This window comes from Opisthocomus hoazin, chromosome 8 (genome assembly GCF_030867145.1).
Source record: "Opisthocomus hoazin isolate bOpiHoa1 chromosome 8, bOpiHoa1.hap1, whole genome shotgun sequence".
NCBI classification, from domain to species: domain Eukaryota; kingdom Metazoa; phylum Chordata; class Aves; order Opisthocomiformes; family Opisthocomidae; genus Opisthocomus; species Opisthocomus hoazin.
Window position 1 is genome coordinate 36768218 of NC_134421.1, and position 21482 is coordinate 36789699.

Genomic DNA, 21482 nt, shown 5'->3' on the forward strand with positions numbered 1-21482 from the left:
AAACCAGGGCACTTGTGGATAAGGAGGTAATTCTGGAGTCAGGCAGGGAGCAGCAGATATGCCATGAAGCTTAAAGTGGGAGGAAAACAAAGATTTATGTAGCAGGTTTATGGCTCTAGCAGCAGCAGCATCCCGCTACATCCCAGGCTGTGCCTCCTGTGCAGAGCGGAGACATCTGAGCTACCTCTGAACTGCTTGGAAAAGCAAATTTTTCCACGCCGAGCGTTGAGCACTGAGCTGGCTTCCAGTTGGCAAATCCCAGCACACCTGCCTGAGGCGGCAGCTGCTATGGATGTGTGTTACCTGGCCACAAACGAAAATGCTGGTTTTGCTCATTGTCAATACTGAGTTTTGGGACTGCAAGTGCGTACAGAAATGGTTGATCCTGAAATACATTTTTAGAAGAAAACAATAAGCGATTAAGCTTCGGTCAGAATGAAAATGTCAAAATTCTTCTCATGACCGTACAAGATACATCCCCAAGGACCTAGGGCTCCCCAGTTATTGCTCACTGTCCTCACATTATATTTGATCTGGATTTCAGAAACTAAGTGGTACTTCCATTCAAGATCAAGCCAAGATGTTTATGTTATGTCTACCGTGCTCCAAGGGTGAGAAAAAAATGGAAATTTGAACTGACTTGCTAGGTGAGGCAGTCTGGCAGGTGGTGAAGCCCTTCAGGCTGGCCAGAGTTGAGGAAGTCGGTCCCTCGGGGCGAAAGTTTTGGTGGGATGCTGGATGCCAGGCAGGGCATGTGGGGTGCAGGGAGTCAGGTGGTGACATTTCTGTCCATCCATGAGAGGCTGTTTAGCATGGGTAACCAGATACTAATTTCCCCTCAGTCAGGTGAGGGTGGACTTGTAACACCGGAGAAAGGTGCACATGAAATCTTCCGAGCAGGATCAGGGCAACCCAGTACTCTGCCATCCTGCAGTCCAAGCTCTGAATAAGACAAGGTTAATCTAAAGGGCTGCTGACTACAAATTTACTCCCTTCAAAGGAATCAGACGACAACAGCCACAAAAGCAGAGAAGCTCAAAGGCACACATCCTTTAGCATTTCCTACCGTGTATTCGATGAAGGAGGAAAGGCTGAGAAGGAAGGCAGAGTTCACTCAGTCTGATTTCCTAGCCCTGCAGATCCTGACATCTAAGTGGCAGTCATCCTCCCTAGGTACATACAGTTTTCTTTCTATTTACACAAGGAGAAATTGCTTATATTAAGACTATTAACTATGTAATTCATTGGCTCCACACTTGTAATCTCATTGAAGGCTATAGCTACTGTAAATGGAAACATAACTTTTGACATACATGGAGTGGATTGTTTTGATTGTGCATTAATCAGAGGCTGCTTGCCCTTAGCCATGCCAAAATGCTTGTTGGTCCTCTTTTCTCAAAAAAAAAACCAAACCCCAACAGAAAAAAGAGAGAAGTGTTTCCGTTAGGTCTGGTTTTATCTTGTAATCTGCAATTCAGAACATTTAAACATGATCATATTCTATTCTTGTTTTGGTTTCCCTCCTCCCCCTCCAGTTTCAGAATGTTTTGGAATAAATACGGTAGATAATTTTCTAGATAATAGTACTTCTTCTGCTCTTGACCCCTGCAAAGCTCTACTTTTACCTGTACTCAATATGCAGAAACATGATATCAAAATACACCTTTTAACCTTACTATTTAAACAGCATAAAATGCAAAGCCTGTAACAACCTTTGAGGCATCTTTTAATGTTTTTTAAAGCACATACACAACCCCAGTACATTCCTGAGTGCAATTCTCTTTTATTTTTCCTTCCTTTTTTAAAACATAGGTGATTAAAATTCAGAGGAAGATAGACTTAAAACCAGAAAGAAATACTGAGGGACAGAACAACTTATTCCTATTTAATGTACTGTATCCTTCACTAAACTTACTTAATGAACTTTGGAGGATATTATTTGAAAAAGCATGTTGCAACTATAAAACAGGTATAGTATTATTTCTCTAGAAAAAATAACTCCAGTAAGTTCCCAGTGACTTTGTTTTTTTCAGCAAACAACACATCTGACAACCCTCTAATTTATCTCGCCCCGAGAGGGAACGGAGTTACTGGACTAATAAGCTTTGACACCTTTTTTACCGGAATTTGTGATGCCTGTTTTTAAAATGACACTACACAGATTAGAAAATGCTATATCATGAGATAATAAATGACACCATGAATCTCTACAGTGAAGTCTAATCCTTCTTGTAGATGAGTTCTCAAGTCTGCCAACACATGCTGCCTTTGGTAAAGAGGTTTCAGAAGGAAATACGTATGATTCGTTTTGTGAAATCAGCTTGATCATTACTTACCTTTACTACGCTTGGTCTGCCTAACCTCCTGTTTTCACAGGGTCTCCTTTTCTTTAAAATAATTTAATTATATAAACATAATTAATTAAAATAATTCAAGACATAATTTTGGAAATTATTATATTTATTTTAAAATTAGATGAAAATCTCATTAGGTAAGAAGGTCTGCTTTTTTTCCTGCTTTGTCTTATGCAACCTTTAATGTAAAACTGAAACAAAATTAACAGACATTTAACCAAGGATGAAACATTTATTCATTCTGAAGTTCTTGGTAGCATGATTGCAAGAGCTGATGCTGTTTGATACACAGGAAAAAAAGAACTATCATATTGTATTAGATTATGACAAATACATGCACAAATGAGTTCTATAATACAGTAACCCAAATTTAGGCCAGATGTGTGTGAACACTTTCTCTCCCGTTTTTTGTTTTTTTTTTTTCCTCCTGATTTCTTTCTCTGGGTGCCTGATTTAGTGATTGTTTCTATTTCCTGCTCTGAGTCCCACAGATGTAGGTGGAGGAGTAGTTGGCTTTTTTTTTTTAAAGGAAAAATGGCTAATATTTTTTCCTGGATGTAGTTTGGGGCTTTTCCCAAGCTCATGAATAACACTTACTGTACCTCCAATAAGAAACCAGCACTACACTTCATACTCTTGTAATTTAAGCCTTTGTTGTGCAATAGAACCCTGTAGTCACCCCAAAATATTTGATCCATGGCCTCTTCCTTTTGGTGTAATGAAGCACAGACCTGTTGCTTATTAAATATATAATATAACCAAGCAAATTACTTGTTAAAAAGAAAATTTAAGACTATTTCCAGAAGTTGGCAAGGGTATTGTTCTACTTTTGATCTGAATTCTTCTGGTGTTTTTTTTCTGCTTCTCACACAGACTACAGCCTAGATTGAAAAAGAATTTAGGAGCCACAGCACAAAATATTGCAACACCTAACTTTTCGGTATGTGCTTCAGCCAGAGCAAGACTCCGAAGCTATTCCTGGCAGCACAGGGTCTCTAATGCACAGAGAAAGTAAGGTGCCTTATGATGATACGTAAAAGATCTAAAACGCTCAGCAGTGACTTGTCAAGAGGTGGCAAATGAGAAATGAGCAGTGCAGGTTTTAAAATCTTTTCCCTTTAGGGAGTTTAGGTGCTTTATGAAGTATTAGAAAGAAGCATCTTTATATTTCAAAATAGCTACAGTTCTCACAGCCTGGGGGATTTTGCTCTTTTTGATGAAATAGCATAAGAAGAAAGATCTGTTGGTATGATATTCTATGGGGTAGGTCAGACAAACAACATTCATCACAGGATTTCTTCCTCTTTGTTTAACTCTGCTTTGTGGACGAGTTTGGGGGAGTGAAGTACCACTTCTGACAGGGGAAGATCAATAGGGACCACTTAAGCAAAATGGACATAGTAGTCCATGGGACCAGGTGCACTTTGCACCCAAGTGCCCTGAGGGAGTGGGATGAAGTCACTGTAGACCGCTCTCTGTCATCTGCAGATGTTTATGGTGATGGGGAAGGTCCCGACTAATTGGAAAATTGTAAATATGGCCATTTTCAAGAAGGCGAGAAGGAGGATGTGGGGAACTACAGGTCAGTCTGCAGGAAGGTTGTGGAGAAAGTTCTCCTGGAAGCCATTTCCACACACATGAAGGACAAGAAAGTGATTTGGAATAGTCAATAGGGATTTACCAAAGGCAAACTCTACCTGACCAACTTGATTGCCTTCTACAGCAAAATGACTGTCTGTGTGGGGAAGGGGAGAGCAGTGGGTGTTTTTTATCTTGACTCTAGTTCGGCTTTTGGCATGGTCTGCCATAACATCCTTGGAGCCAAATTGGGCAAATGTGGGCTGGATGGGTTTATAGTTTCTAGAATGGGTGCAAACTGATTGAACCGTGAGGCTCGAAGAGTAGCGGCTGGTCACTAGCGGCATTCCTCAGTGTTCAGTACTGGAGCCCATACTGCTTACAGTCCTCACTAACCATCTGGATGACAGTAGCAAACACTCCCAGCAGGTGACACCAAAATGTGGGGAGCAGTCAAAACACTGGAGGGCAGGGCTGGTGCTCGGAAGGGTCAGAACAAGCTGGAAAAGTGAGCTGACAGAAATTTCATGAAGTTCAACAATGACAAACGCAAGTCCAGCACCTGGGACAGAATAACCCCACACAACAGTACAAGCTTGGCACTGACTGTCTAGAAAACATCTTTGCAGAAAAATGCCTGTAGATGCTGGTGGACAAATTGAATGTGAGTGAGCAGTGAGTCCTAGCAGTGGTGAGGGCACGACATAGAAGAAAACTGAAAGCTGTGTTTGTTCAGCACTTTTAAAGAAGGGAAAGGGGGGGTCTAACTGCTGTATTCAACTACTTATGGATGGTTACTGGGAAGATGGAGCCAGTGGCTTCTTGGAAGTGCACAGCAAAGGGATCAGAGGCAATGGACGTGAGAGGCAGAAAGAGAAATTCTGAGAACTTTGCTTGGATATAAGGAAGAAAATTCTTCACAGTGAGGGTGGCCAAATGCTGGAAAAGGGCCAGAGAGGCTGGTAGGTAGAATCTTTGACCTTGGAGATATTTGAAACCGCTGGACACAGCCCTGAGCAACCTGATCTAACTTAGAAGTCAGACCACCCATGACTGGCATTTGGATCCTCAGCCCAACCAGATCTCCAGAGATCCCTTCCAGCGCAGTTTTTTTCTCTTATTCCCAGCTTTCTGTGTTCTTAATTGAAAGCAACAAAGTCTTGCCCGCAAACTGACATTGAATATATAGATGATTCTTTTTTTCGTCCTGGTAGATGGCATTACTCTATGAGCAGTGTTTATGTTAGCATGCATAAGCAGTCCACATCATCTTAAAAGAATGGTTTGAAATGGTAAAAAAAAAACATCATAGTGTTTCTCTGTATTGCTTATGTGCTGTAGAAAAGGAAGAATGGTTACTTCTGTTACTTTTTGCAGCCAGCTTTTTCCATTTTGTGTGGAAGCTTTGAAAGATTAGTGACCATTCCAGTACACTGGTTAAAAACCCTATTTCCTTCAAAATCCAATAACCAGCATGCTTTTAATAAATGCCTGTGGGAGACTTATTAAAGAACTCCAGAATAACTTTGCTCCATTGCCTCTTCATTTTCCATCAGGTTTTCAGGAGTCAATTACCTTTATTTTTGTATGTGAAAATTTGGAATGTACCAGAGCTTTTAAAGAACTTTAAATCTGGTGGACCAGATTCTCACCTGTGACAAAAACACGAATGTGTAACTGCGTATCGGTATACACATGGCAAAAGGGACTTCTAGGCACTGTTGGACTGTCCCAGCTCACAGAGCATCAGGACGATAACCACAAATAATTTACAGCAGTTGGCTCTTGGAATCCATGCTTCTTCTTCCTCAGCTTCAGGGGATGGCAACAGAGGAATGTTGTAGGATGCTGCTGCACATCAGGCTCTAAGCCACTATCGGTCTCCTCACATTGAGGTGTTCCTGATGAAAGCTGTAGTCTGTGTCCCTGCTTATTTTTGTACCTGAAGTTCAATATTAAGAGAGATGGAAGACCCAAGTGAAAACCTAATCTTTATGAACAAAATGAGAAACCAAGAACCGAACTGCTAAACTGAAGAACAGTGCTGCAACTGGCACTTTTTGTTAGTTTAGGTCAGGAGCATGGTGGGTGACGGGAGGGAAGGGGTGTCTTGGGAGAGACAAAGGAGCAAAACTGTTGGTAGACATTAGTGAACATTAGTGCCTCTTCTTAGAGACAAAATCTACATGTGGCTACCAAAATATAAATGTACTTTTTCTCTATTTAGCAGCTCAGAACATGCATGCCTCTGAGTAAAATCAGTGTTTAAAAAGGATACGTACCAGACCCATATATATGCAACTATTCAGAAACAAGTTTTTATTTTCCTGATTTTTATGCTGTGCTGATCACCTTGAAATGGAAATGCTGAAGCTGTTCCAAACACTGTACCTGTTGCGAGTGCCAATGCCTATTTTAATCTTTTATGCTTTTCTTTTAGTGTACGGAAGAGCCCTACAAATTGATGAAAAGTAAGAAGTAGTGACACTAACTCAAAAACGAAACAAGCTGAAGGAAGAAAGAAAGAACATTCATGTAATAATTGTGTTTTGTAACTGTATTGTGTTCTAAGGCTGCAGTATTCAGCTGGGGATTTCCCAGTCAGAAAGCTATAAATGCAGGCTGCGTAGGATGAAGACTGCCAACCTGGTATTTCCAGAAAATGGTAAATTTGTCATATTGTGCATGTGCAGCATGTACAAATGCACCTGTGGAGATGAGTCAGGCTTACTAAGTAAGCATCTGTAAAACCAGCTGCACAGTATAGGTGCAACGGATCATTTCAGTTCTTCCCAGGAGTGTTGGCCATACTGTGAAAGCGCGTAGAGAAGCTTCCTGAAAGCATGTCTTTCTGCATGGTGTCACACAACCTCCGTGCCAGTGCTGCAGATTTGTTCAGATTTTCAGATGTGCAAAGTGATCTGGAACCGCCCACGCGCAGCAGCATCACGCCGAATATAATGGTCACGTTTTCCAAGATTCGCTCAGACAAAATCGCTGGCTTTCAAAACAGGTCAGCTTAGCTATTGGTTTGTCTACTGCTTTTTCTTCTGTCATTTGCATGTGACTTGTTTGTGTTGTTTTAACTGGGTGATAACAGTTCTGTGTCTTCAAACGTGTTTGCCTCATTTCTGTAACAGCAGGACACCAATGTGAAACTACTAAGTATCCTCTGGTCTCACACAGTCAACTTGCGTGTAGTGATAGATGCAGCTAATATGTGCTCCTATAATTACAAGGTGTTTGCTGCATCTAAAGTGCAACAGCTGCTGTAGTCATATTTTTGGTGTGCTCTGACTGCTTTTAATCCAGTAACAACATTTGTGGTCCTACACTAACCTGTGCAACAGTAAAGGTTACCCATTCCAGTATGTATTCAGGTTCCTTGGTCATTTTGCATTGGTGGGGCAGGAGGGACCAGGACCCTGTGGATCCACATTAGCTTGGGTCTACCTCCATGTACTGAAATTACGCTGCTGGTAGCAGCATGGTTTTGCTTGTTCCTGTTCCCTCTGCATTATTTTTAGCTGTCTGCAAACGTAGAAACACTACGAAAAATCACAATGTTATTGTATCAGCTTCCGATGAATGAGATAAGACCACATTTGCCTTTACAACCAGCAGCCATTTAATTTGGCTGGAGTCCGCATCCAGGCGTCTATGTGTACTGCAGAGCCTGCTGCAACAGCGGTTGTGAAAACCATGTACCAGGCTGCTTTCACCTTGCCTTTCCACACCAGCCTCTTTGTATTTCATCCTACAGCTGCATCACTGTGTGCAAGGTAGTCAACGCTAAGCCTTTATTTTGCCTTTTCTTTTTTGACCACATGGGCTTTTAGGTCTGTTTTTGATTTGGAAAAAAAAATAATCAAACATTGTACACAGATTCTTACTTTTGTGGAAAAGCTCTAGCACGAACAGTGACAACTGGGGAAGTGTTTCACTCCCCTCTTCCCTTTCTCCCGGGGTTGGCCACCGACATCACCTAAGATGTGATGACAGTTAAGGACTCAACAAAACCTTCTTTGTCAGGAGCTTGCTATTACACCAGCTGGTACAAATTAAAAGTAGACAACAGGTGATTAAGGATATCAGCACTTCTTCATGCTGCATGCATCCACACCCATTTAACCAAGGAGTGGAGCAGAATTCTGGGAGAAAGCTGAGAATTTGACTCTGTTTGATATTGCTGAGGGCCCTTCCTCACCTGCTTCGGCTCCCTCCCCTCCGCTTCTCCCCATCCCCTTTCCAACGGCACAAAGCGCACCGTAACGAACCAGCGAGCCACGCTTTTGCCCATCCTCCCCCACCAACGTTTCCCCCTACGAACCGACAGCCGCGGCAGACGACCGCGACCCACCGCCCGGCGACAAGCGGCGGGAGAACAGCCCCTCCGGACCCGCTCCCCAACCCGCTCCCAGCCGCCGGAGCCCGGCCCCCCGCCAGCCGGGCACCACGCGCGGTAGCGGGTCCCGGCCGCGGCCGCCAGAGCTGCCGTGCGCCGCTCCCTTCTCCCTCTGGAGGGAGACACAGCCCAGCTTTTGGCTGCCGGCTCCGCCACCTCCCCCCCGCCCCTGCCCCCGCTCCCCCGCGAGAGCCGCCCGGCCCTCCCCACCCCGGCCCGGCCCAGCCCGGCGGCTCGCTCCCGGCCCGGCGCCCACCCGCCCGCCGGAGGGGTAGCGGGGTCCCGGGGATCCGCAGGGATCTCCCTCCTCTCCGCGGCCACCGTGCGCCTGTGCGGAAACTTCGCATCCCCCGCCCCGCTGTCGGGAAGGGAGGGCAGCGCCGCGCCGCGGGGGCGGGCGGGAGGCGGCGGGGGGGGGCGAGCGCCCCCCCCCCCCCCCCCGGCAGACAGAGCGGCGGCGGAGGGGACCCGCCGCCCCGTAAAGGGGCTGCGGACGGGAGCGGCGAGCAGCGGGATCAACAGCGGGGAGGAGAAGGGCGTCCCCCCCGGGCCCTCGGCGTGTCCGGCGGCCCGGCGCCCCTCCGCGGTGCGGGCAGGCCGGGCGCGGAGCCGCCGGGGGTGAAGCCCTCGCTCTGCCATTACTTTTCCCAAGAGGCGAAAGGAGGCGGCGGGCGGGGGGAGCCGCGCCGTGCGCGGGAGGGAAACCAATCAGCGGCGCTCTGACGGCGGGCGCGCGGCAGGACGCGCGGCTTCCCCTCCCTCCCTGCCTCCGCCGGCGGGGCTGGAGCGGGACCGCGCCGGGTTGCGGGGCGTCCTCACCCGCCGCTGCTCCGCAGCTCAGCCGTGCTGCCGCCTCTTCTAATTACTGCTTTTTTCTGAATACTCTGAAATCGTGCACGAGAAACACTTCAAGTCTTCCCTCCCCTCCTATTCACCTCACCCTTCCTCCAGCGTCTCCTCAGCCGGATTCCTGGTGTGTTCCCAGAGAGGTGCGGGGAGACGCGGGCCCCGGCGGACGCCTGCCCGCCCCAGCCCGGCCGACCCGCGGGGAGCCGAGCGGAGCGGCGAGGAGCCGATCCGGGCGCGGCGCCGCTCCGCGCCCCCGGGCGCTGGCGGGGAGCGGGGCGTGGGCCGGCGATGCCCGGGCGGTGAGGCCGGAGCTCCCCCCCCGACGGGAGGCGGCCGATCGCGACGCGTTGCCAGCGGGAAGCGGGGCTGCAGGTAGGTGAGCGGAGCGCTCCCAGGGTCGGTCGGTCGGTCTGTCTGGGCGCTGGTGGCCGGGGGGGGGGGGCGGTCGCAGGGCGTGCGGGGCGGCTCCTGCGGGCTGCCGCCCTCCCGCTGCCCAAAAGTTGCCGAAAGCCGGGCGTGGGGGGGAGCTGCCTTCGCCGTCCGGCCGCGGCTCCAGCGAGGGGTCCGCAAGGCTTCCCCCCCCCCCCTTTTAATTTTATTTGATTTTGTTCGAAGGGACCCTTCAGCGTTTCCGCAGAGCCGGGGGGGGGGGCGGGTGAGCCCCGCGGGTGGTACGGGAAGGGTGGCCGCGGGCTGGCAGCACCCCCGGCGCTCGGGGGTTCGCGCTGCCTGGGAGCCCGGCCGCTTTGCCGGCCGCCTGCGGAGAGCGGCTGAAAGAGCGAGGAGTCCCTCTGCGAATCCTTTGAAACAAACAAAAAAGCTGTGGAGAGGGTTCCTGGCTTCTTTTCTTCCCGCGTGTAACGCTCCCCAAGTTGTGGGGTGCGTGGCGTGAAGAGTGTCTTGTCCGTCCGCGTTGCCTGCTTTCCATTTCAGTGAAATCAGTTACCGGCTAAATATGCCGCGGGTTCTGTATGCCACAGTGAGAGGGCTTTTCCCTCGTCCCACCCCGTTCATCGCTTCGGGAGAGAAAGTTTTAGAGTAACCTGCCTTGCTCCGCGGAGCTGCCGGGTCGGGCAGCAGGCTGGCCGTGCGGGGAAGGCAGAGCAGCAGCTGGCAGTGCCCGGTGAGGAGTTGCCGTGCGTGGCCCTGCCGTATGGCTCATTCTTACCGGGAGTTTAAATCATTCCTTAAAGCATTTTGAATTGTATGTGTAGTTACAGTTGTCTCTTTCCAGCTTTAGTTTGGAGAGTATCAGTATTTTTTTTTGAGCACTAAGTACCTCGCTTCTACCACCCACCCCCAGCAGACGCCGGCTGAGTGTTTAAAGAGCCGTGCTTTGACTCCTGCAGAACTGTCAATTTAAATAATAAACATAACTCAACCCCTATCCCCGAAAGCCCCGTAAAGCATTCAGGGTCTTAGGGTCTTCGCACAGCGGTGGATACATTTAAATTACTATTGACTAAATGATAATTGTTATCTGGTTTCCCTGTCTCACCGACTAGTTTCAGACATTAGCATTCAGCCTGCTGTACGTGTAACACTTTTTTAAGTAGCTTTAGCTACTTTATGGGCTGATCCTCGTGAAGTCAAATTGATAAATTAAGATTCTTTTCTGTGGCATAGGGTAAGCACTAGGAAAATAGTAGTTCAATGGTACTACAGCTTAGCCGAAGTTGGGAAAGAACATCCTAAGGCATTCTTATCAGGGGTGGCAAGGGTTACATCTTTCATTATACTTTCATACAGCAATTCTGCAGTCATTTCATACTGATTCCAAAGTTGTTTTATGAGTGTATGATTAACAGTGGTAAAGTAATTAATACAAATTGCATTATTAGCATTTTATTTCAGAGAGCTGATACTGCTGAGGCAATACTGAAAGCTATGTATTTTTTGGTTTGGTGAAGTCCCAGTTTCCAAAACTACAGTACTGTTACAAATGTAAACTACTTAAGTGCAGTAATTTCAATGGAAAGCTTTGCTCAGTTAGTTGATAGTAAATCAGGATTAGTATTCACTGGTTTCACATGTTGTTTGAACGTAAGGGGCTTTCAAAAATGTGGTATCAATTTTAGATATGCTGCTGGTAGTGGGTGACTGAGATAAAATCTTGATTCCTGTCATGCTGTGTTAATGAGAGAATGACAACTAATCTGGCAGTATCTTTTATCATACTGGACATACTGGGTAACCTTTTTACCTGTCTCTTCTTATGATCTGAGGGATATCAGCTTTACGTGTAGGTGCCTGTAATGCACTTGATAATTCAGATGGGGAATACATGAAAAACACGTTCTGAATGGAAGTAAATAGATGTGTGTACAGACGGATATTGGAGATTTCTTTACTGGCAAGTTGCAAAGTGATGATTCATTGAACCCTATCTAGATTTACATAAAGCAAAAAATGCTTCACACTGAATCGTCCTGGCAGAGAAACATGTAGCAGGCAAGAAGTTTCGTAATTTCATCACAGGTGATGACAGACTTGAGAAAGGACACTTTTACAAATGCAGGCTAGATGTTTTTGGTGAGCAAAACATACCATGGAATTTTTCAGATCTGAGCATCTTCACGTCTAAATTTATTGCTGGCTGTATTGCTACTTACCAACCTGTGTAAAGCCTAAAGGGTGTATTAGAAATAAGTTCTGTTAGTTATGTTGTATGTTTTACTTACTATACATAAGTAATAGAACAATGCTAACTAGTTACCACACTGAAGAAAATCACTGACTTTGGAAGACAGAAAATCACATCACCTAATACTCATCTACACAAAACTATGATCACTATCTTGAAAAATTATTCTAAATGATACAACTATCAGTGAGCAAGCAGTTCTATGCCGATGTTTTAACTTCTACAGGATTTTGTTAGAAATGCTTCATTAAGTCACATTATTCTGCAGCTGTTTGTTCACTGAAAATTAAAATAAAACCCAGGAAGTTTATCCAGCAAAGCAGTATTATTCCCTTTGTTAAGTACTGAAAGTTCAAGTAGACAAAAGAATCCTTTAGCATCAGTGTGCCAGAAACAATGAGTACGTCCTATTTTTGTGATGTATGGATGGCATTTACTGTTGCAATTCATCAATGTATTTATTAGTCAAACATCATCAAACAAAGAAAATAAATGAAAGTACATAAGGACTGCATGTTGATATGGAGGCTAAAGCAAGGGAAGACACTATAAATCTCATTAATGAATGTTCAGTCTCATATTTGCAGCCTGTATTTAAATATGTCATTTAAATGTCTTTCATCGATATTCTGCTACAGTTTCAGATAATTCATGTAGCAACAGCTTTTCATTTGAAAATACGTTTTCCATTTACCTTTTGAAATGCAGATTTTTAAAAGCATTGAGGCAAAAGTTGTGTTTGGATGAATCTAACGGAAGGGTCCTATACCAGCAGAGCTGAATACGGACCTGTCTGCATTCACGACCGTTTTTATATGTTAAGAGGGGCATCCCCAGCTGATGTAGACTTTCATTGCTCCCTTGAAGTAGATGAAGCTCTGACATGTTAAACCAGCTGGAGATTTGCTCCATTACCTTTAGATCACTGAATTTAAGTGTGCACTTTGAAAGGATTTTGCTTGCTGTTTTCTTGGGGGGTGAGAAAACATTTACATGGTATACTGAGCTTCACAGAATGCGTTGTAAATGCACACCTTCACATACGAAATACTTTTTAAAAACAGATGCGCACTCTTGGAGCTATTTTAACAGGAAATTTGGCACAGTGATTTGGCTTTGTAAACCATTAATGTATACTTCAAAACATTCCTCCTCATAATTCTGTTCGCATTTATAAAACTCATCAGACATAGGTATGAATGTGGAAACATCAACAGTAATATCATTCATGTTTCCTGGTGACAGCTACAGAGCTATCTCCTTTTGCTCTTGGTAGAACTTGGGAAGATACTAATTTTGGTGCTTTGATTCTTTATACCCCCTTGCCAGCCACTCTTGCCACTACCATATGTAGTCAGTTATTTATCAAAAGAGAAGACAAAATAATAGTGGCCACCCAGTGTACTTTTTCATACTGTTAGTGCAAAACAGTCACATTTTTAAGATAAACAATTCAAGGCATTTTTATAGAGGTTCTTTCAAGCAGCATGTTTTGAAAAATGCGTTGGAGGTAGAAGAGAGAAAATAAAGACATTATGCTTTACAGTACTAGTTATGGCAGGACACTACATATATAAAATGGGACAAAGTCACTAAAAAGATCTTTCTTAGCTTTTTCTCCTGTTCGCATACGTCAGGACACTGATTTATAGAATGCATTGTAGCTGTAGCTATTGCTGGAAGTAGCACTAGAAAATGCTTTGTATGGATTTGATCCTCAGTCCTTGCGTGAGTGAGCACTGATAGGAGTAGCTCCTGTATCTTCTGCGATATGGAAGAATCACTTATATAGTTGCCTGTGTAGAAAGTGGGAAATTGTGCTTTTTCACTTGTTTAAAGCTTACCCAACCTCATAATCTGTACTGTGTTAATAGCTTACATTTTCCAGTAGCCTCACTTCACATCTTGCTGATCTTGTAATATGAAACTTGAACACGGGTCTCTCGGCACCAGGACAACGTCGAGTACAGCCGCCTCTACTGTGAGCATCCCTTTAACAGCTCCGGGGGGAGAGCCACAGTACAGGGTAGCTCACAGGTGAGAGCACACAGAGCTTTTTTTGGACTTATGGGTGTTTGGTAGTCTGTGCTTAAATAGCAGATTGGAGCTAAGGCTGTGTAAGGTGCTTTAGGCTGACAAAGTTCACGAGAAAATGCACAAGCACGGTTCAACAAACTTATTTGACTGTATAAATAGCCAAATATTAAGAAATGTGTTGGCAAGTATGAAACATTTTTGAAATAGATAACCAAGTTTTTAGTCGCTGTTGTATGCCAGCCTCTCTCTGTGTGGAAGATTTCTTGCCTCTGTTTCAGTGTTAAGATCCAGTATTTGAAGATGAGGTGCTGGACTAGATGGACCACTGGCTTGACCCAGTAAAGCAATTTCCTTCTTGAAATGCAAGGAGGCGGTGTTGCAGTACTGTACATTTTAACTGACTTACTAGAACCAAACTGCAGTTGCTTAGTGTACTGGTTTTGCTTTATTTTTCCTTTTTAAAAGCAGGATATAATACATTTCTGAAATAAATCTTTTAGTAACATGCAGTCTCACACCAGCTCTTCTAGAGACAGGAGCACAGACCTGACAAGTCTCTCACATTCGCAGTGACAGTCTCGTATTGGATTTTTTTCCACTCCCCCACTGCAGTTTCTGCATCACATATTGATGAGGCAGAGCTGTGGCCTCCGGTCCATCTTGCCACAAACCGGTTAGCTATGCTGCGTGTGGCCCTCTGCTCGTCTCTGTCTGACATGTGTGGTGGAACAGGGGAGAGGGTACCGTGCAGCCCCTGGATCACCAAATGGCTTTTCGTGCTCATCTGAGTACTCTTCTGGTTACGGTCTCTCCCTGTGGCTTCTCTCTTGCCGTGTGAAACTACATATACGAGGGAACCTCTCCCAAAGCCTCTGATGGGCAGTCTCAGGCGAGGTGCCCTTCTGCCTCGTGACCGTGCCAACTGGAGATCTGTGAGCACTGCATTAAAACTATGCACTCGAGATCCCCTTTCAGCTGAGACTTTTTTGGTGTTTGTTCCCATGTGAGAGATCTGTTTGGCCCTTGGAGCTCTAGGCTCAACATAATTCATCGCTGACTGTTGTATCATTGCACTTAATGGCACTGCAAAGTACAGCAGAATGGCTTGATAGCTCTGAGAAAAGATAATGACTTTCTGTGCAGTTTGTATGTAGGAAACTGAAATTGGGAGCTTTTCCAGTAAGGGATGAGCGTCCGTACCAACTGAAGCTTGTCTCTTGGTTTGTCTAAAACATGTTTACTAACGCTTAGTTCACGTCTTACTGTAGAAGCGTTTAAGTCACAAAAATCACCAGTAGCGAAAATTAGGATGTGCTCCTGCTGTGTGCACAGAGAGGCAAGACCAGAGGTCTGATCATGCAAGACATTTCAGCTGTCAGCGTGTGGCTTCAGTGGGACTAGTCAAATTAATTATGTGCTTGAAGACTTTTCTGAAGCAAGCCTGAATAAACGTTGCTAACTGCTTGGAGTCATCCGTGTTGAAGGTGTGTAGGTGGAGTGCTGTTGGGACAATGATGTTTGAGTCTGTATTCTGGGTATAAATTGAAGACTCGAGCTTTGTTTTCATGGCTTGTCAGTCCTACACCTTTTATAACATCCAATCCCCTTAAATTCAGAGCAGAGACCATAGAACAGCAGGTAATTTTCAGAAAGAGGCTACAAGTTGCTATCCTGTATTATAGTATTAGAAACTACAATTACATTCATGTAAATTTTCAAATGTGATGTTACTGGTGTGGCAGTGAAGCAAAATACCACTTTTATCTATTATCAGTATTCCTGCAAGAAATGATGTCATGATTAAAGCTTAATTACAGAAAAAATATCTGTTTCAGCACCATGACAGGAGAATAACCTCTCTGGACCGTGTTACCTGTGTTTATTTAGTTTTGAAAATATTTTGTCCATGTGTTGTAACAAAGAAGCTATACTTCAGTAAGATGGCACGTTCTGTCTTGAGGTCTGGTAACAGCAGCAAATAAAATGAGTGAAGTTCTGGTTTATAAGCTTACTAGAATCAAGACAGAATAAATATTGTATTTATATGATAACATAACATGCTATAGATTCAGATATGATATAATCACTTAATGTTGCCTGACACTTCTCATTATATAATCTTGCTTTTTTCTGTTCAATCTGGAATCATGAAGGATATCCCTTGCATTGAAATGAAGATAATACTTAAAACACATTGCTGCCAAAGTGTCCAAACCTTCATAATCAAGGCATTACATTGTTTTTTTGTGCAGTGGATGTTCAAAGAAAGAAGTTGCCATGAATCCACATGCTGGTTGAGCTTCTGACTTGGGGGAAGTTTTTTTCCCCCCCATGCAAATTCATTTTCCTTTATGGCAACATGATTTCATTATTTTCTGTTTATAAACCATGCAATTGGATTGTTCTGGTTTAACCCTGGTAGGCAGCTCAGTCTCACCCAGCCGCTCGATCACTCCCCTCCAGTGGGGTGGGGAAGAGAAGGGCAGAAGTGAGAAAACTTGTGGGTGGAGTTAAAGACAGTTTAACAGGTAAAGCAAAAGCTATGTGTGCGATCAAAGCAAAATAAAGAATATATTCACTACTTCCCATTGTCAGGCAGGTGTTCAGCCGTTTTCGGGAAAGCAGGGCTCCATCACATGTGACGGCTACTTGGGAAGACAAACGCCTTAACTCCAAATGTCCCTCCCTTCCTCCTCCTTCCCTGCAGCCTTTACTGCTGAACATGGCATTGGATGGTGTGGAGTATCCCTTTGGTCAGCTGGGGTCAGCTCTCCTTCACCTCCAGTCTTCTCACTGGGTCTTGATGCTGTGTAAGCGCTGTTCAGCAATAACTTAAATCATCCCTCCGTTATCAACACAGTTTTGGTCACAAATCCAAACCACAGCAACTTACAAGCTACTATGAAGAAAATTAACTCTATCATCTCAGCCAAAACCAGTACAATCTTCACCCCTTATTCTTTACCATTTACTTCATGCTCAGGTCCCACAGCCTCATTAACAACCCCTTCCCCTTCCCACCCTTAGTGGGGGGGACAGATGTCACAGATGTCATTCCCTTAGTCTAGGACCATCCCTGTGTAATGTCCATAAAAAGTCTCTTGAGTTCATTTAGTCCATGGCTTGGATTCTCTGTTATGGTGGTCACTCAGGACAGGAGAGGTGGTGTGTTGTGAGGCATTATTGGGCACAAAAGCCAGTTCGGTTTAGGTCACTGCCCCAGTTGCACTGCTGTTTTTGAGGCTCGTCCTCCGTTGGTTTGGATGGTTCCTGCCCTAGTACTTCTTACAATGCACAACTGAAATCATGTGCTATAACATTTTAAATATTTATCCATTACAATCTCCACCCCTGGTGCCTTTGGACCAGGCCATAGGGTTTAGCGTTGCAATGAACTTCTCCCCTTACCCCTGCTCCAGCATGGACTTATCCTCAGAGACCACAGTCTCTTCAGGGATATACCTGCTGCGGCGTGGACTTACCCACAGCCACAGTCACTCTGAGGTATACTTGTTCCAGCATGGGCTTATCTGTGGGCCACAGTCCCTTGAGGGGTGTATCTGCTGTGTTGTGGGCTTATCCATGGCCACAGACACTTCAAGGTCACAAATCCAAAACACAGCACCTTACAAGCTGCTATTAAGAAAGTTAACTGTATCCCAGCTAAAACCGGTACGTTGATAGAAGTATTTTTGGTGATTGTGTCCCAGATTTTGTTTTACCACGTAGATCAGCTTGGGTCAAAACCTAACAAAATAAAAGAATGTGACTCTCGGTAATTTGCTCCTCCTTTTAAGCTGCCTGTGCTTCATCTGGGAATCTGAGCCCACATGCTGCAGTACTTTGTGCTTTTAGATGGCTGTAGGAGATTTTAAGGGGCTTTAGCCCTCATGTTTGTGCAGGCTGGTGTGACAGGCGTTTAGTTGTGACCACGCAAATCCACAGCTGCCTTCTCCCATTCTGATCATGTTTGCATCCTCTCATGTAATTGTTGGGGTCACTGCTTATGTGAAAACCTACTAGGAGAAAGTTTAAGCTTAGCTCAGCTGTTTTGAGCTTCTCTCACTTTGAGGCTGTGGTGTAGTGCTTTAGTGGTGTGGTTTTTTTTTTTTAGCAGTATAATTATCCTTAAATGTTTCATAATTTCTTTGGAATTGCTTTATTTGTTGCAGTATTACTAGTGTGTATTTGACATCTGGTAAATACACACTTCATGCTTTTAAAAAAATGAAGTAGGCTTTTAAAATCATACTCAGAGCAGTGGGTACATAACAGTTACTATGTTTTCTTATCAGAAGAAAAATTACAAAATTGCTAATTATTCACCTATATGAATTCTACATAAACCCCTTTTGTGAGACAAGTGCTATAGCTGTAGCTGCATGAATACACTAAGTCGCTTCAGTATACCACCTTGTTCCCGTTCTGGCTTTAAAAACTGAACTCCAAGTAATGACACTCATATTCTCCTCTTCCTTATCATCCTCCTAGCTGCTCTTAACCTAACTTTTTCTCCTCTAGCTCTCCTTGCCCTTCCTTTTCTCTTCACTGTTCACCTCATCTGCATTGGTGTCATATGATCTTTCCGAATGTCAAGTAAATGCAGACTGCAGTCAGCATTACCAAATTGCTTTCCTGCCAAAAAAGTCTCTTTTCATATGCCATGACCTATCATCTCACAGTTAGCTGCGAGTCATTCTGATTCCCAAATTTACACTGTATTTTCTATTTAATGAGCTATTAAACATTATGCACTTTTTAACTTCATCTTTTCTAACTGCATTCCTCCTGATAATTATAGCTTTAGAAAAAAACAATTAATTTGAAACCAGTTCTGCAACATAAGTGACATTATTTAAATAGCATTCCTCCATATCCATGCTCTAGGGATTATCTCATTAGAATGTATTTATATTTGGAAACTCTTTGAGACCATTATATCGGTCCAATAGTCACCATGTTGTCACCAATATTATAGACAAGACTACTGCATGTGCTATTTTAATAAAACACAAAATGAAAATAGATACATGGATGGATGAATAGTTAATTTTTCCTTTGACTAAATAGAAGAAAAAACAGTTTATGCTCTTTCTCCACCCCAGGAGAACGTTCTAAGTTAACTTAAGCACAAACACAAATGACGTTCCAGATGTATTGCATAGATGTGGACATTTTGGAATTGACATGTTATTCTCATGTATTCTTTTTGTAAAGGTAATATTCAATTTATTAGAATAATTCTTCAAATTAAGTGATTATCTCATAAAAAGTTTGTGAAAATTGCAGATGACTCAGTAACAATGAGTGAGTTCAATCTTTGTTGCTCACAGGTTCCATTACATCTGTATATTTATTAAATCCAGTAATATCTACTAGTTCATACTATATAATCCTGGTTCTGCCATAGTGGTTAATTATATCTAGTTAATAGATACAAACTATATGCCGTAAATGTGTAAGCATTCTGCGAGTAGCTTAGCTTGTGGTAAATCCCAATAACCTTTCCATGAATACTAATTTATTTTTTTCCGCTACTCAGAGTACCACTTTATCAACAGATGGAAGTGATTGACAGAAGGAAACTTTGTCCATGACCCTGCCGTGGCAGAAGGTAGAAATGTGCATTTCAAACAGTCTTCATCTTTCAGGTTTGAACCTTAGGTTCAAGCTGTAGTAAAAGTAAGTCTCTAATAGACTTCCTTCATTCGTTGTGTATCGGAGCTCCCGCCTTGTTCTCACACTTACTTTGTGGGAACAATATTGCAGGTGTTCCTGGGGGAAAATTTCCTTTCTCTGAACCAGTAGATGTTAAATGCTGATTTAAAATGAGTGCAGTACACATACGATTGAAAAAATGTGCTGAGAGGTTTTCAAGCTACCTAAAATTCTCATCACCTCCATAGCTGGGGGCTGTGATGTGCATCCTCTGCTCTGTGGGATACTGTAGGTTCACAACTTACTTGTGCCTTACGCACCTTTGAACCCCCTTTTGAGTAAATAGCTAAGTATACACATGGGTAAGTAGTTCAGAAGATAGCTTCACTTCTCCTCTCATTTCTCTTGAAGCTGTAACTTTTTGGTTCAGCACTGCTTCAGTTCAGTTGCAATCTTTTTTGGTTTCTTGGCATAGTAACATGACAGGCCCAATTCTGTCAGCAGAAATAAAATATTTCTTTCTAGTGAATGATTAAGGTCATTCAAAGCCAGATTTTTAAAGCAAAATATTTTTATTCTCCCAAACTTCCTACCCATTAAACAAAGAGATAAAAGTCTGTGTATACCAAATCATACCTGAAGTTTACTATTTTATTGGAAAAAGTAAGAAACTATGATTTAATGCTTGTGTCCGTGGCTATTCTGAGTTGCATATTTCAGTCTCTCTGTGTCTGTCTTTCAGTATCTTAAATCAAGCAGTTATTGGTAATTCATGGCTTCCTTCCTGGAGAGGCAATTTGTAGCTGTCTGGTTCTTTTAATTTCTGTATGTATTATGCTCTTGACCAGAAGATCTGTATGACTTTTATGCAGCACCTGGAAGGAACATCTTTCCAGTTACTGTCCAAGGTATAGGGACTTCAAAGTTATTGTCTCTCCACAGATACATTTATTCTTCTTTTTATTTACAGCTGGTACTTCCATTTGCATGTAAAATACATTTAGGTCCCAGTAAGTGTAGCAATCCTAAAAAAGCTATGAACTGATTGTATATGAATAGCTACGTGACAGTCAGAAAATTAGTGTATATCAGTCTATATTATCAACAGAAACTGTGGATTAATGGGCATAATTTTGCTGTATATACAATACATTTGTGATTCAGCAGTGGGCTGTGGAGTTCAGATTGTAGTAATGACAGACTGTAAAGATTAAAGGTACATCTTTCTCTGGTTTACCACTTTTGAGGATGTTGTTTGTTGGCTAATGAGCATTTTCTCGGTTGGTCTTTGCAAAAGGATGGGTCAGGCCTACCCTAATGGTTTCAGGTCTTAGATGGCGGGTAGTTCTGGAGGTAGAGAGGATGTTGGAGCTCTGTACGTGATGATATGTTGGCTGCCACAATGTGATTGTTTCTAGTAGAAATGATTATTTGAAAATCCTGGTTGTCTTTAGTCTTTCCTTTCCCCTCACATCAGGAGAATTTTTGAACTGAAGTCATTCTCCATGAAATAAGAAGTCTGTGATTAGAGCCCAGTGGAAGAGGAAATAGCACAATGAACAAATAATTTGTCTGTTTTGTTTTTGTCAGCTGTTGCTGAGGTTGTCCAGTGACTATGTCTTTGATAAAGACATTTAGTTTTTATCCAGTAGTTCTCTTTTGTGAAGGAGAACTAAAGTTACTCTGTTAAGCAGCTTCAGTAATGGCTGGAGCCAGGCAACAAGTGGGGCTGGACTGTAGCAAAAGAAGTAAATGAGAATGTGAGGAAAATACTGCTTCATACTTTGACGAATGCTTTGTCATATTGTTTCTGTTGTTCAGTGGTAGCCAGCATTTCACAGAACACTCTTAGAAGAGGATTTATAAAATGGTAATTCATGCACGTATTGAACAGTCATTCCTGTTTCAGAGGAAACAAGCTATACCTGGCCTCTACTTTTTGTTCTATTTTTATTTT

At 43.5% G+C, this 21482-nt stretch overlaps 1 protein-coding gene across 7 annotated transcripts in view; it reads left to right on the forward strand.

The window, feature by feature from the left end:
- Window positions 1-8784: 8784 nt before the first annotated feature.
- Window positions 8785-21482, forward strand: part of TAFA2 (TAFA chemokine like family member 2) — a 204884-nt gene continuing 192186 nt past the window's right edge. For 5 of the 7 annotated variants that reach the window (XR_012764816.1, XR_012764822.1, XR_012764823.1 and 2 more), the window contains exon 1: window positions 8785-9558. The gene's annotated coding sequence lies outside the window, so the exon portion shown is untranslated. The other 2 variants (XR_012764817.1, XR_012764818.1) reach the window with 2 other exon arrangements.